We start from the raw sequence: 13,736 nt of genomic DNA, 5'->3' as shown, positions 1-13,736 counted from the left end.
CACAAAAGAGGGGGGGCCCCATACCCCAAAAAAAAAAAAAAAAAAAAAAAAAAAAAATACTTTGCAGAGCTGTTTTGAGGATCAGATAGGACAAAGTTTATGAAAGGGACTACAGTGTCTGATCAGTAGTAGTAAATTTCATCTCCTTTTTTAGGATAGAACAGGCCAGAGTGAAAGGGAAAAAAATAAAACAGCAAATTTTAAACAAATGATTGATATAATGAAAAACTTTCTTTTTGGTTTAAGAGGGACAAATGTGTCAAAAGCAACCTTTAGCAGAAGCTCTTTGTAAGAAGGAGGCATTGCTGAAATTTTAGGAAGCTATTGTGAACAATTAGGGAACACTTTGCGTCAACTTTTTTCAGTCTGAGAAAAAGAAAAAAAAACTGAATTAAATTAAAGAGCAGTAACTGATTCTTGGACGCATAAATTGTGCCATTAAGTTTTCTAGTAGAATATCCTTGATTCTGATTGGTATAATGCAACTCTAGTAATGAGCATAGATGGCATATTTTAGATACAGTTTTGCTTCTGAGTACTGTATATTTTACCATTTAATTTTTCCCTAAAGTTTTCCTTTTTATGTTACTTAAGTAATGTATGCTTCCAATCAGAGACCAAAAGAAGAAAAAATAAAACAGCTACAATCTTACCCACCTAGAAACCACTATTAACATTTCATGTTCTATCTTTTGGTATCTTTTCCTAACATATATTTGTATTTTTCCATAATAGGACTAGACTGTACATGTTTCACTAAAATGTACTTTTTTCATTCAAAACACCATGAATATTGTTACATGATGGGCAAACATTTGCTGCCAGCCATGAAGAAGTAACCTTTTTCAGACTTCCCTAACACAAACCACTAGAAAATGGTATGAAATATTTAAAACAACAATTTCAAATACTGGACCACAGGAAGTGTGGGACTGTGATTCACCAAATAAGGGAAACAAATTAGGTTATAGCCCTACCATCATCCTGGCTTTTTGCCTAGGGACAATTTACAAACTGTGGGGTAAGAGGCAAGCTCTAAAAGAGACTGGCCGTCTCCTGAGTTGAGGAGGAAGAGACCATTTAGGGGAGAAGAGGCATCTGGGATTTGTTAAAGTACGGGAGAAGATGAAGTGCTCCAGAAATCTGCACGAGGTCCCCTTGTGACACCATGAACAGCAATTTCTACTTGCATATGATGAAACTCCATGAGACTAGGCAAAGAGCAACTTTATGGAAAGAAGAATTATCAGGGAGCTCTAAGCTAAAAACTTGCCAAAGCTCACATAGAGCTGGGGAATTGGTTGAGTTCATGCCAGCCAGAGTGTAGAGACCTTGTTGAATACACAGGGATTTTGTTACAGATGTCAGAAAGGGCACACCGTAAAGGGGTGCTAAACAATCCCCAGGTCAGCCCTAATAAAGCTTAAAACAAGCTTAGGAGAAGTCAGATGGATCCACAAATCTCGTGTGATTCTGGGCAAGTTAATTAACTTTCTTAGTCTCAGTTTCTTCACCTGCAAAATTGGGGTGATAACTATATCTACCACCTAGTGTTGCTTGTGGATTAATTAAAGCTCTATAAGAATAGTTAAAGAGGGGTGGGATAGGAAGGGTGGGAGGGAGATGCAAGAAGGAGGGGATATGGGGATATATGTATACATATAGCTGATTCACTTTGTTATACAGCAGAAACTAACACAACATTGTAGAGCAATTATACTCCAATAAAGATGTTAAAAAAAAAAAAAAGAACAGTGAACATTCATTGAGCACTTACTGTTAGACATAACTGGCTTATAACAAGTACTCTATAAATTCCGGCATCATCTTCAGTGGTTGTAGGACATTCTGTCCTCAGGGAAGAGCTGTGGCTAGTATCAAAGCTCGTGCGTGCAAGGTATTTCTTTATAGCCACCAAACAAAAAATTCACACTCAATAGCCATACCTAAAAAAGACTCGTTACTTTAGCGGTCAGCCAGTTCAGTATTTATGGATGGTTTTCAATGACTTGTTAAGTGAACCCAAAGATCTTTATTTTAACCCCCACTGCACAGAATGCTGTTCACTTACTTACTGACTTCACTCAACTGAACTGTCAAGTCTTGAACGCAGACTATGCTGACTCATTTTTTGTATTCCCTCATACAGCAGAGTCTGTTGCAGAGTGGACTCACAGTACATGTTTGTTTAGCTGAATTAAATTCAGAAAGTGTTCATTCATTTACAGAAGAAATTAGGTGGTAATAAAATACTAAGTCGTGTTCCATTCTACAGAGGAACAGGTAAGCTGCCATATGAATACAGTGAACTTTCCTGTTTAATAGTTGGTAAGCAAATTCTTCCTTTATCACAGGAAATTAGTGCTAACCTTTCCTCTACCACAGCGTGCATTCAAGACACCCTGCTGAGGCAGATGGGTGACATGCGAGCTGGAATGTTGTAATATGCTCAGCATGAAAAGAACCCAGAAATTAAAATAAGATTGAAGCCGAGTGGAGAAAAAGGTTATTAGCATATGTTCTAGAGAAAAAGCTGGAGAATGCTCCATGATCCCTTCCTGAGGGGAAAGAAAAATGTAAATTTCGATTAACTCCCAGATACCTTAACTGTGCCTTCTCCCACATGCACCTTTTAGCAAAAGGAAACCAGCCAATGGCGTTTATTTTCACTCCAAGCCTTTGTCCGACTCTCAGGATGTACAGTAGCTCATTCTGACCACCTGGTGAACATGGCTTGGGCTTTGGACTCAGATCATCTGGGGTGTGATCCTGGCTCTTCCCCAGACAAACTGGGAGACCATGAACAAATCCTTCACACTTTCAAAGCCCCAGTTTCCTTATCAAGAAGATGGAAATGTCGGTGTTCACTTTGAGAATTCTTGTGAGGACTAAACCATCAGGTGTTGAGTATCCAAAAAGATGTGGCGCCCTTGCTTCGTGTTACTTGAAAGAAGAGTAAATAAAATCCGATTTTGAAAGCCATGTGAAGGGCAGGTATCGTTTTCTTGGTCTTTCTCTTTATGTTTATTATGAAGCACTGCCCAAGAGTCTTTTCTTTCTTCTATGAATGGAGAAGACCCTCTTGTCCACCTTTTCATACTAAGGGAGGCGTGGCTTTCCCTCTGGCTCTTTGTGGCTGCTCTCGCATGGGTTTGTCTTAGGGACTCACCACAGGACCACCCTCTGACCTTTCTGAGGCCAAATCAGCCCAGCCTATGGTCAGTGTTCCCAGATGCTCTGCTCTGTCTTTTCCTTCAGGTCACTGACAGCCACTCTGCAAGGGAGCATCATGGATCAGAGAGTGACTCTGAAGCCCCAATAAGCCAATGTAAAGGTCATCAGATTCTTTGGGGGTGAATAATTTAGCTTTTGGCCTCCAGATTATTCCCAAGGGGTAAGGAGTACACTCTTTCATAATTCCATGCCATATGCTACTCCTCTGCCTGGATTGTGCTTTCTCCCTCCCCCTTTCCCAGAACAACTTGGCAAAATCTTACTCTTTTTTAAAGTTTTAACATGTTATTGCCTCCATGAAAACTTCTCTTTCCACATTACATTAACATTTAATGAGATCACATTACTATAACTAGAGTTTTTCCCTGTAAAGTTTGTGGTACAATGAATGTACCCCTTTCTATACTAAGAATGCATAAATTTAGAGTTTCTGTTTCTCCCTCACCTGTCTAATAGCTAGAGAACCAGCAGTTCAGACTTCTCCAAGTTTCTTTTGTTCTAACTTCTACAAAGTTTGGGGTCTCAGGTGACTCTAAGTGCCTTTGGATGGTAGGCGGTCCACTTGGCTTGGTCTCACTTCAGTGTACTTTCTGTGGCATAGGCATGCTGGTGGATTGACAGAAGCTGGCCTGGGCAGGTTGCGTCCAAACCCCAGCTGCAGGGAATTCCATGGCTCCAATGATGGCCACAGATGTTATAATAACTTGGTGTCCTGCAGAAGAGCTCCAGCTGAATTGTACAAGGCCTTTGGAATCAAAGACTTTTCATTTTCCTCTTTCTTTAGTGGCTAAGGCAGTGGGGATTGGGACTTTTGTAGAACAATACTCAGGGAAACTGTGTTGCTGCTTGATTGTTTCAAGTCAGATCAGAAACACACAGGTATTCAAGTCTCATCAGCAGAAAATACAAAGGGCTTGGGACCATGTAACAAAGGACTGGAGAAATGCTTGGGGTAAACATGGGAGTATGGCAGGAACAAATGCTACATGTTCCCCACACTGTTTTCTCTCCTTGAGAAAGTAGCAAGACATTTCCCAATCTCCACTGCAAGTAGGTTGGGGTCGTATGACTGACTTTTGGACAAAGCAATGTGCATGGAAATGATGTAAGGCACTCTAGGCATGGTCTTTAAAAACCTGACCCTCGGGACTTCCCTGGAAGTCCAGTGGTTAAGACTTTGCCTCCCAGTGCAGGGGGTGTGGGTTCGTTCCCTGGTCGGGGAGCTAAGATCCCACATGCCTTGCAGCCAAAAAACTAAAACATAAAACAGAAGCAATATTGTAACAAATTCAATAAAGACTTTAAAAAAATAAATAAATAAAAACCTGACCCTCCAGCTCTCTTTTCCTTTCCAAGGCAATGTAAAATGAGCTCCAGGGGCAGGGTTTCAGGATGAAGGTGAGCAACCCAACTCTCACTGGACTGTGATATGGGTGGGAAACTTGCATTAAGTCACTGCTATATTAGTGTTTAGTGTTACCCTAGCATAGATTAACTGACTTAAGAAGAGGTAAGGAGCTTTCCCTGCCTTTCAATCTATTCTATAGGTAGGTCCAGGAATTTAAAAAAAAAAAAAAAGAAAAAGTAGCTCCAGAAAATTCCAAGGAGCTACAGTTCAGTAGGAAAACATCTACTAGGCTACAGCCAAAAGGAATACAGCTCTAGCAATTAGATCTTTTGGTTTTCACATACAGCTAGCAGCACAGACTAGTCTCAGGGCACCTAAGTGAGGACAATTTCTAGAAACTTCCACATTATCAACTCAGAAACAATCCACTTCTTGTCTCTCTGGTGATGCTCCTTCTCCCAGGTCTTGGCTCTCTTTTCTTCCAATACAGTCAAGCCTTCTTCCCTTGTATCCTCCTATAAGGGGAAGTCATCATTGGCGAGACTAATTGAATTATGCTCTTCTAAGGGAAGCTCTGCTTAGTGATTCTGGATAATTTATCATTTCCATCTATAATCTGAAGTAGATGACAACTTCTCTTGCTAAAATCATAATTTTAATCTGTAGGCAACTGCCCATGATATTATGTATTACAGTAATAAGGTTGCCCTAGTTACTGGCATACCCGCCCTAGTAAACTGTGATCTCCTTAAAAAAGGGGACCATAGTTTTGCATCTTTGCCATCTCTGTATGTCCAGCACCCAGCAACCAGGCTTGGCATAAAGTGATTTATGGTCCAAAAAGAAATGACCAAGGTACTTACCTTCCAAAAAACACCCAGAAGCTTTTTTCTGCTTTTTCACTTTGTGGTGGCTCTTTGCCTGGAAGTTGGAAGCTACAGTTCTGCCATACATTTCTACCAATATTTCTCCTTAGAGAGCCTTTACCTAGGATAACCTCTTTGGGGTGGGTACAAGGATATGCCCTAGGGACATGCCCCTCCCCGCCATGTCCATGAATTATAATGAAACAGTTGCCTCAGGGCTGGAATTATCCTCCATTCCTGCTGGCAGCAGCCAATGGCTTTGTGGGGCTAGCAGGCTGAAGTCATACTTGGAGCAGACTTTGCTCATGGAGATTCGTCTCAAATGCCATGTGCAAGGGTGACTGGCCATTACACCCAAAATAAAACTGGTTAGTGGCCCTCGTCCTAATTTTTTCTCAACTGAGGAAAATAGCTCAGGAAACAAAATTCTGAGGACTCATATAGTGAGAGAACATAGAATCATAAGAGTTTAGAGATGAAAGGAGACTTTAAGATCTTTTTCCAATCTTCCCACTCAGAAAACTGAGAACCAGAGAGCAAAGTGATTCACCCCAAATCAAAACATGAGAGCAGAAAAGCCAGAATTAGAACTGGGATGCTGGAGAACGTGGAGGTACTCTTTTCATCTTACTCTTAAGCTGCTAAAACACTTGTTTTCCTGACAACGTGTGGGACCCCGAAGTTGGGCAATACCTACGATACCCACTGTATACTGTGTTCAAAGCTTCACAGGGGTCATCTAATCTCACCTCAAAAACACTATTCTCTTTTCTTCAAAGGAAGCAGCTGAGACTTTATTAAGCAGCATAACAACCTGCCCAAGTTCGCCCAGCCTCTCAGTGTCTGAATAGACTGAAATATCTACCTGCCTGTTTCTAGGGCCCAGGATCGTAACTGCATTTTATGGCAATTGGGTGCCGCTGAGAAATGAGTATGTTGTAACCCCCCAAATTCAAGACCTTCCTAAATGCCAGAGAATGCCCTCAGCCAAACTGTGAGACACACCACTTGTCTTTAGGGCACAGGACCACATCACTTGCCCAACCCACATCAGAACCCCAGAGGGGTTCCTTTTGCTTTGGAACCACTGACTGATTCCCTCAATTTTGGTTTTAGCTCTGCTGCCAATTTCTGTGTGATTTTTATAAAGTTACTACATCTCTCTTTACTTCATGAGTCACCTCAGTGCCAACTCCAATAAGTTGTGAATCAAAAGTCTGAGTCTCTGTGTTGAAAATCATTTTGAAGCCACAGACAGGCTTGGTGGAAAAGATGTATGATTAGTGATGCTTGCCATAGATACTAAGGGGTTGGTATCATATATAATTGTCATATATAATATGATTTGCCATCCACAGACCAGAGGATTTTGGGGGTCCCTTTGAGGTACCTCCAAGTTCAAATGAAGTCCTCCTTGAATTGGCAGTGAAAGAATTAATCAGTTAGTTATTCCTTCCCTCCACCTCAGAAACCTGCAGTCTGTGGAAAAGATCTTTGATGGTGAATCTCAGGAAATAGCAAATCCAATATTTTGCCCAGTGGACAAGCACCCTCCCACCACCAATTGGAAGGGAACATGATGCGCCCTCTTTAGCTATAACCTGAGGTGATCCACAAGTGCTTAGAGCAGAGAGGCAGAGGGAAACTGAGATGCCCCAGGACTTGAGAGGTGATGTTTCTAGGTTTAAAAAGTTTCATTATAAAATTTGAGACCTAGACAATCTCCCTGTATCTGTGTGATTAGGAATAGGGCAAGCAGAGCCAGAGGGGTAAAGCACCATTTTATTTCACATATTTACTGAGAATCTCCTCTGTGCTATGCGCTATGTTAGACAGAGAAAACAAACAATAAGCGAGGCACAGTCCCTGGCTTCATGGAATTTATCAACTGTAGTACAGATGACCAGCTGTCCATCAGAGATATATGCCTCCCCTTCCAGAGACGAGAGTTGTTACTGGAAAGAGGCTGTCCGGACAGAGATTACTTTTCTCAGCCTCCTTCAAAGTCACATGAGGCCTTAAAGTGAGCTCATGCCAACAGAATGAACAGAGGGGATGTCCTGCACTTCCAGGGCAAGCAGCCTAAGGAGGAGATGTGCCTTCTACACTTTCTTTCTCCTCCTTTCCTGGATGAACAGTCTCCTAGATGACTTGGGTACCATGATGACCTGACTCACCTGTGGAAAACTAACTGCTGGCAATTAACACCTGCATCCAACTGCTAACATGGGCAAAAAATACACTTTGACTGCGTGTGAAAATATAAGCCACTGAAGTTTTGGAGTTTATTTGTTAAATCAGCTAGCGTTTCTTCAACAGATACACCCTATAGTGTTTGGAGCAGATAAATAAACCAGAAATTACAGTGTCACTTAATTTTGTCTCATGATAGTTCTATGTGCTATGGGAATATAGGTCTGGGGATCAGGAAAAACTTCCTGCTAAAAACTAAACAGCCCATAGGAATTCGCTATGGGAAAGGGTATGGGTAGCATGGAGTTGGAGGGGGTCAGAGGAAACGGCAGGTGCAAGGGCCCAGAGGAAAGAAGGCACATGGCACCTTCTGTAAAAAGCAGAGTTAAAAGCTTGTACTTAAGGTTGAAACAGGGAGTGGGGAGTAAACAGGATGGAGCGGTGAATAGGGCCAGATCATGGCACGCTGGAAGTTCTAACTTTGACGTGAAGACAGTGGCAATCCATTATCGCTTCCCACTCTCTAGCACAATGTCAGCTCCAAAGGAGTGAATATATATTTGTTGCCTGGTAGATTAACAAATGAGTGGACCATTTAAGAGCCTGTTGTACTAGTTCAGATGAAAGATGATGGGGTATAAACAAAGGTAATGAAAGGTAATTGATGTGGATATAGTTGAGAAATTTATTACTTAGCAAGTGATCGCTTGTGTGTGGGAGTACAAGGATGGTTTCCAGGTTAGTTTGCTTGGTGAGTTGCTACTTGTATATATAATAATTGCCATGTACCAGGGACTGTTATAAGCATTTGCTGTATGGTCATTCATGTAATCCTTATAAAACCCTATGAGTTAAAGTTAAGTAATATAAATATCAGATGAGAAAAATGTGGCACAGAGGGATTAATAGTTTACCCCAGGTCACACAGCAAGTTACCATTGGAGCCAGGAGTTTAACTCAAACAGTCTGGCTTTGGAGTCTGTGCTGTGAATGGTAAGAAGTTTTTATCCGCTATTATAAGACATAGGAGGGGATCTGCATTTGGAAGAAGAAATTGAGTTCAAATTTAAACTTGTGAAGTTTAAGCTGTCTGCGGAACACACAAGTGGAAATATCAAGTAGGGAGGTGAGTATTTGTAATACAATAGACGAAGACTGTGCCTAAAGTTCCAACTCTGAGAAAATGATCACAGAAAGACTGAGAGTTTATTGCAGGTAGTATAAAACTGCTAATAAAGAAAGCAACCATATGCGTGTAGACAATATGAGATGAAAATGTTGGGTGGCATAAAAGACATCAGTGGGCTTTACAGGATGTGCATAAAGAAAGAATAGGAAGATTGAAATGGAGTAAAGACAGAAACATTTCCCTTAGTTAAACCTGACTAAGGGTCCCATTGATTTCCTAATGAGGGAGGGCCCGGAAATCACCAGCAGAGCTAGAGTATATCACTGCTTTTACTATAAACAATGGTTAACATTTATTTAGCACGTACCCCTGTTCTGGACACTTTGAAAGCACTCTGTGCACATTTTCTTTTTTGATCTTCTTAGTAAATCCATGCAGTAGGTATACTTTTTATTCCCATTTTACATATGGGGAAACTGAGACTTAGAGAGGTGAAGGAAGCTGCCCAAGGACGCAGGAGTTAACAAGTTTGGGAGTGACACTTCACTCGAGCCTTCTGACTCTTTATCCTGGTAATGCCCTTTCTCCTACTCTTCACATACAGCCTCGTCTAAGCCAGACTGTGTTTCTGAACCAGGAAGTTTCCCAATGTTCACAATATGTTCTTCATGTGTGTTGTTCAAGACAGTCCATTGCTTTCTAGCTGCCCTTTTCCCCATTGACTTATCTCTGGACGGACTGGGAGGTGGATGCTGTACTTGCATGTGCAATTCCCAATTCGTTACTTCTTGGTGGACTTGATTTCTTATTTTGGGGCCCAGGAGGGTGAAAATTGCGCAAGAACATCCTAGGGTTTATTTGGGGCAAACTATGAAGAAGGTAAATTGTGCCCTTTCTTCCTTTCATTTGACTTCAGTAACTGCCTTTTCGCTAGTACTACCCCAACTCTCCAACTTTCTTACTATTTAAAGTACTTTTATTGAACCTCTTCTGTGAACCTGGATCTGTGCTCCAGTAAGTAGAGTGTGATATGATAAATGCTAAAAAAAAAAAGGTTCTTCAAGGTAGAGAGAAGCAGAGAGCAGGGAGTAATTAGCCATTCCTAAGAGTGAGGGTTTGATAGTTCTAGGTACACTCCCCAGGGCTAGAGCAAGTTGAGCTGGTTTTTCGAAGATAAAAGATTCCCTGGGCTGGATTGGGAGGTCATGTTGAATTACAGGTGAAGAATCAGTCAGTCTGGAGGTGCAGAGGTCTGATCTACCAGGGGACAAGCTGGAAACAGTGAGTAGTCCATTATGACTGGGGCAGAGCCTATAAGATGGAGAGAAATAGGATGTAAAGCTGAAGAGGCAGGCCAGAGACAGATTTAGAGAGGGCTTGGGTATCATGCTAAAGAGTCTGACTTTCTCCTGTTCTGCCCAAGAAAAGCCAACAAAGGATTTTAATCAGGGCAGCAGTATTATGAGACTTTTGTTCTTTAGGTTCATTCTGGTGGCTTGTTGGAAACTGTGATCCAATAGATTTTAGAGACACAGTTTGAGGGTAGGGTAAAATTTAGAGATAATGAGGGACTAAATTAATGTAGATGCAGTGGAAAGGGAAGACAAGGGTTCTGAGAGCTATTTATGAGAGATTTATGAGAACCCAAAGGGAATGTTGACCAGGGTTGTTAAGGTTTCTGACATGAAAAAATATGGATGGTGATACCATTCATCAAGAAAGGAATTCCAGGTCCAACAGGTTTCCAGAAGGGATGAAAATAAATAAGTTTGTCTTTGAATGTGTTTTCATTTGAAATTCCATTTGTACCTCCAGGTAGAGATAGTGAATGAGGGATTTAAAATATAGGTTTGGAGTTTAGGAGAGCAGTTTGGGCTAGAGATAGAGATTTGAAAGTTATTAGCACACAAATGGTAAATAGATATGTTTTTTGTAAGAAAAAAAAAAGGGTAGACTTTATTCTATAGAGTGAGAAGAGAGCTAGGTAGAGGATGGAAACTCATGGCATGCCAACATTTAAGGGTGAAAAAAGGAAAAAGAGAGAGAAATCGTTTACTGGATGATTAAGGGAAACCAGACAGAAAGTTCACTGAGGCAAGGGACAAAAGAATTTTAAAGAGTTAAATGTCAACAGAGCAACAGGGAATGAGACATGGAGTGAAAGAGGGTCAGCTGGCTGTGGCAGTTAGTAGGTCACCGGAGACCATGGAAGAGAAGTTTTGTGAAGTGATGAGGCCCAAAGCCAAATGGCAGTAGTAGGTTAGGGAGTAAACAAAGCTTGAGCAAGTGAAAGCAGTAAATGCCGACTACTGGTTTAAGAAGCTGAGGTTAGACAGGGTAAGTGACTTTGCTGAAGGTGGTGAGGCTCATGAGGGCTGTAGCCAGGGCGTCATACCAAGTGGCCTGAGGCATTAAAATATCCTTTGAGGGTTTTCACTTAGTCATTTATTTGTTTATTCAGGTATGTATTGGTCACCTACTCTATTCTAGATGACCAGGAGTTAGACCGCTTAGATATTGTATCGTGCAAAGCAAGGTATGGGTAAGTGTCAAGAACAGTCGAAGATTTTACTCTACTTGCAAGCTAACAAGTTAGCCTGCCAGTTTCATGGCAGCTGGCTGAAGAGAGGAGACTCCTGGGTCAGAGAAAGAGGACAGTTGATTATTTATAGCAATAACAGTAACCAGAGTAACATCATTTTCTTAAGCCAAGTTCTTGAGCCTCAATTCCCATAGGATGGGTGACACAATTAGGGCCATGTGATGTCTACATACACAGTAAGAAGCATTACAGGGGAGGAATACTGAGTTTAGGGAACTTGGATCCTTTATAGTGGGCAGCAAGCATTGCCTAACCTTTGCCCCAATATTTAACTCTATTATATTGGACAGCAAATAAACCTGCCTTCTGCCTTCTACTTCTAGCTTCCACAGCTGTTTGCTGTACAAACATTCAGGAAAAAACAGTCTAGAAGAAAGGGAAGCAGAGCTTCTACTTGTAAGATGTGCAGAAATACAAAAAACCCATGGAAAATTGTCTCTGAACAATGATGTGGTATAAACTACAAAGTTCCTACTTAATATTCGTTTTCTTCCACTTAGTAATAAAACCCAAATAGATACCAGACAGAAATGTGCCTAATTGAAGACTGCGTGAGAGCTGGAGCTCCAGCAGCCTTCTTGTGACTGAAGGTTGTAGCTACACACCAGAAAGGGTAGAACAGAGTGACAGGAGGAGTCTGGGTCCCTGACAGCAGCTGTGGACTGACTGCCTATCTCTAGATTTTATGTGAGTGGATAAATCTTTATGTGTTTATGACATTATATTGGGTTTTGCACTATAATGGCATATTAGCAGCCATACACATACACATGCAATTAGCAGAGCTGTACAATCAATAGTTATTATTAGTAACTGAATGCGATTACTAACTAACACAGATGAGGGAAAGAATTCTAGACAGAAGTCAAGATAACGAGGGGATTAGAATTACAGCTTTCAGTTTGCTACTAACTTACTGTGTTACCATGAGTATGCACCTTGACCTCTGTCAACTTCATATTTCTTAGCTAACTCTTAGGTACTTCCGAACTCTAACATTTTTTTGGTTTTCAGTTCTTAAAATATCCATCCTTTTTTGTTTTTCAGTACTCCTTTGTTCTGTATCTTATTTTCTTTTGGACAGGTGCCCCTCTGAAAAGTAACTGGGTGAAAAGAAATCAGATAATATCTTAATTTGCTGTCTCCCTTCTTCCAAAACGGAAATATTGCACTTTGGAGATGTCTCAACCTAGGGGTACGACTTTCTAATGGATTCCCAGGCAGTTTATTTATTTATTTTTTTGGCCGTGCGGCATGTGGAATCTTAGTTCCCCAACCAGGGATCGAACCTGTGCCCTCTGCAGTGGAAGTGCAGAGTCTTAACCACTGGACCACCAGGGAAGTCCTCAGGCACTTTTAAGCTTAGTAGGGGAGGGGCTTAGATGAAAGTAGCTCATAATAATGAAAATTATCTGTTCTAACTTCTCTATTCTTAGTGCTTAGCACAGAACCTGGCATGCAATAGGTCCTCAATAAATGTTTATTGATAAATGAACCAACACCCTCATTTTAGAGAACAGAAAAATTAACGGCTAGAAATGGGTGGGGGATGATCTCCTTTGATTATATTTGATAAACTGCTACCTTCACTACCACGCAGAATGCGGCCCAGAAGTTTTCATATAAAATAAATCCTTGATAATCTAAAATAGAAGAGGTCAAAAAGAAAAAAAGTGATATTTGAATTAAATGGTTTCTGGTTACCATTTTTTCTTTTTTAAATAACAGTAGGTCATTTGTTCGTTGGAAACATAGCTGCCAGTTTAAATTATGTCCTCGTTTGAGTAAATTGATATTGGATAATGAGATTTCACTGAATGACTACATATTTTTTTTCCTCTGGGCTAAATAATTCCAGTTCCTCTAACCTTTTCTCATGAATTCTATTTTCTAGGCTCTTAATCACTCTCTTTGTTCTCCCATGAGATTGATTAAAAATGTTAACCAGTAACACATATCGTAGGATGACTTTTACATGAACATTAGCTCTACATCACCTTTAAGTACATCACGTCATTGGTGACTATAGTGTCAGATCTCGTCTTTTATTATATACTAGAATACTATTCTTCCTAACTAATGTGTGGAATTGCCTCTGAGTCTGTATTAGTCTGTAGGTCCATGATGCTAACTCTCTGTATATTACCAAGAATCTAAATAATTAATATTAAGCAAACCAAATGGCAAGTTAGCAGGCGGGATTTTCTCACTTTCAATCTGAGTATTTCATTTGTTCACTCATGAATCCATCCATCGATTCTTTCAACTAGCATGTATTGTTCTCTTACTCTGTGACAGGCTCTTGTGATAAATGCTGCTGTAGACACAAAAGAGAGCCCAGAGGCTCAAGGGTCAACACCAACT

The 13,736-nt window shown here is 40.7% G+C and overlaps 1 non-coding gene across 1 annotated transcript; it reads right to left on the bottom strand.

Annotated features, from left to right (window-relative positions):
- Window positions 1–12,640: 12,640 nt before the first annotated feature.
- On the bottom strand, window positions 12,641–12,713 carry TRNAG-UCC (transfer RNA glycine (anticodon UCC)). Its single transcript has one exon. It is a non-coding gene; the product is annotated as a tRNA-Gly (tRNA).
- Between the last annotated feature and the right edge of the window lie 1,023 nt (window positions 12,714–13,736).

Source organism: Physeter macrocephalus, chromosome 15 (assembly GCF_002837175.3).
Source record: "Physeter macrocephalus isolate SW-GA chromosome 15, ASM283717v5, whole genome shotgun sequence".
In the NCBI taxonomy this organism is placed as follows: domain Eukaryota; kingdom Metazoa; phylum Chordata; class Mammalia; order Artiodactyla; family Physeteridae; genus Physeter; species Physeter macrocephalus.
This window is presented reverse-complemented; position numbering and strand designations above follow the sequence as displayed.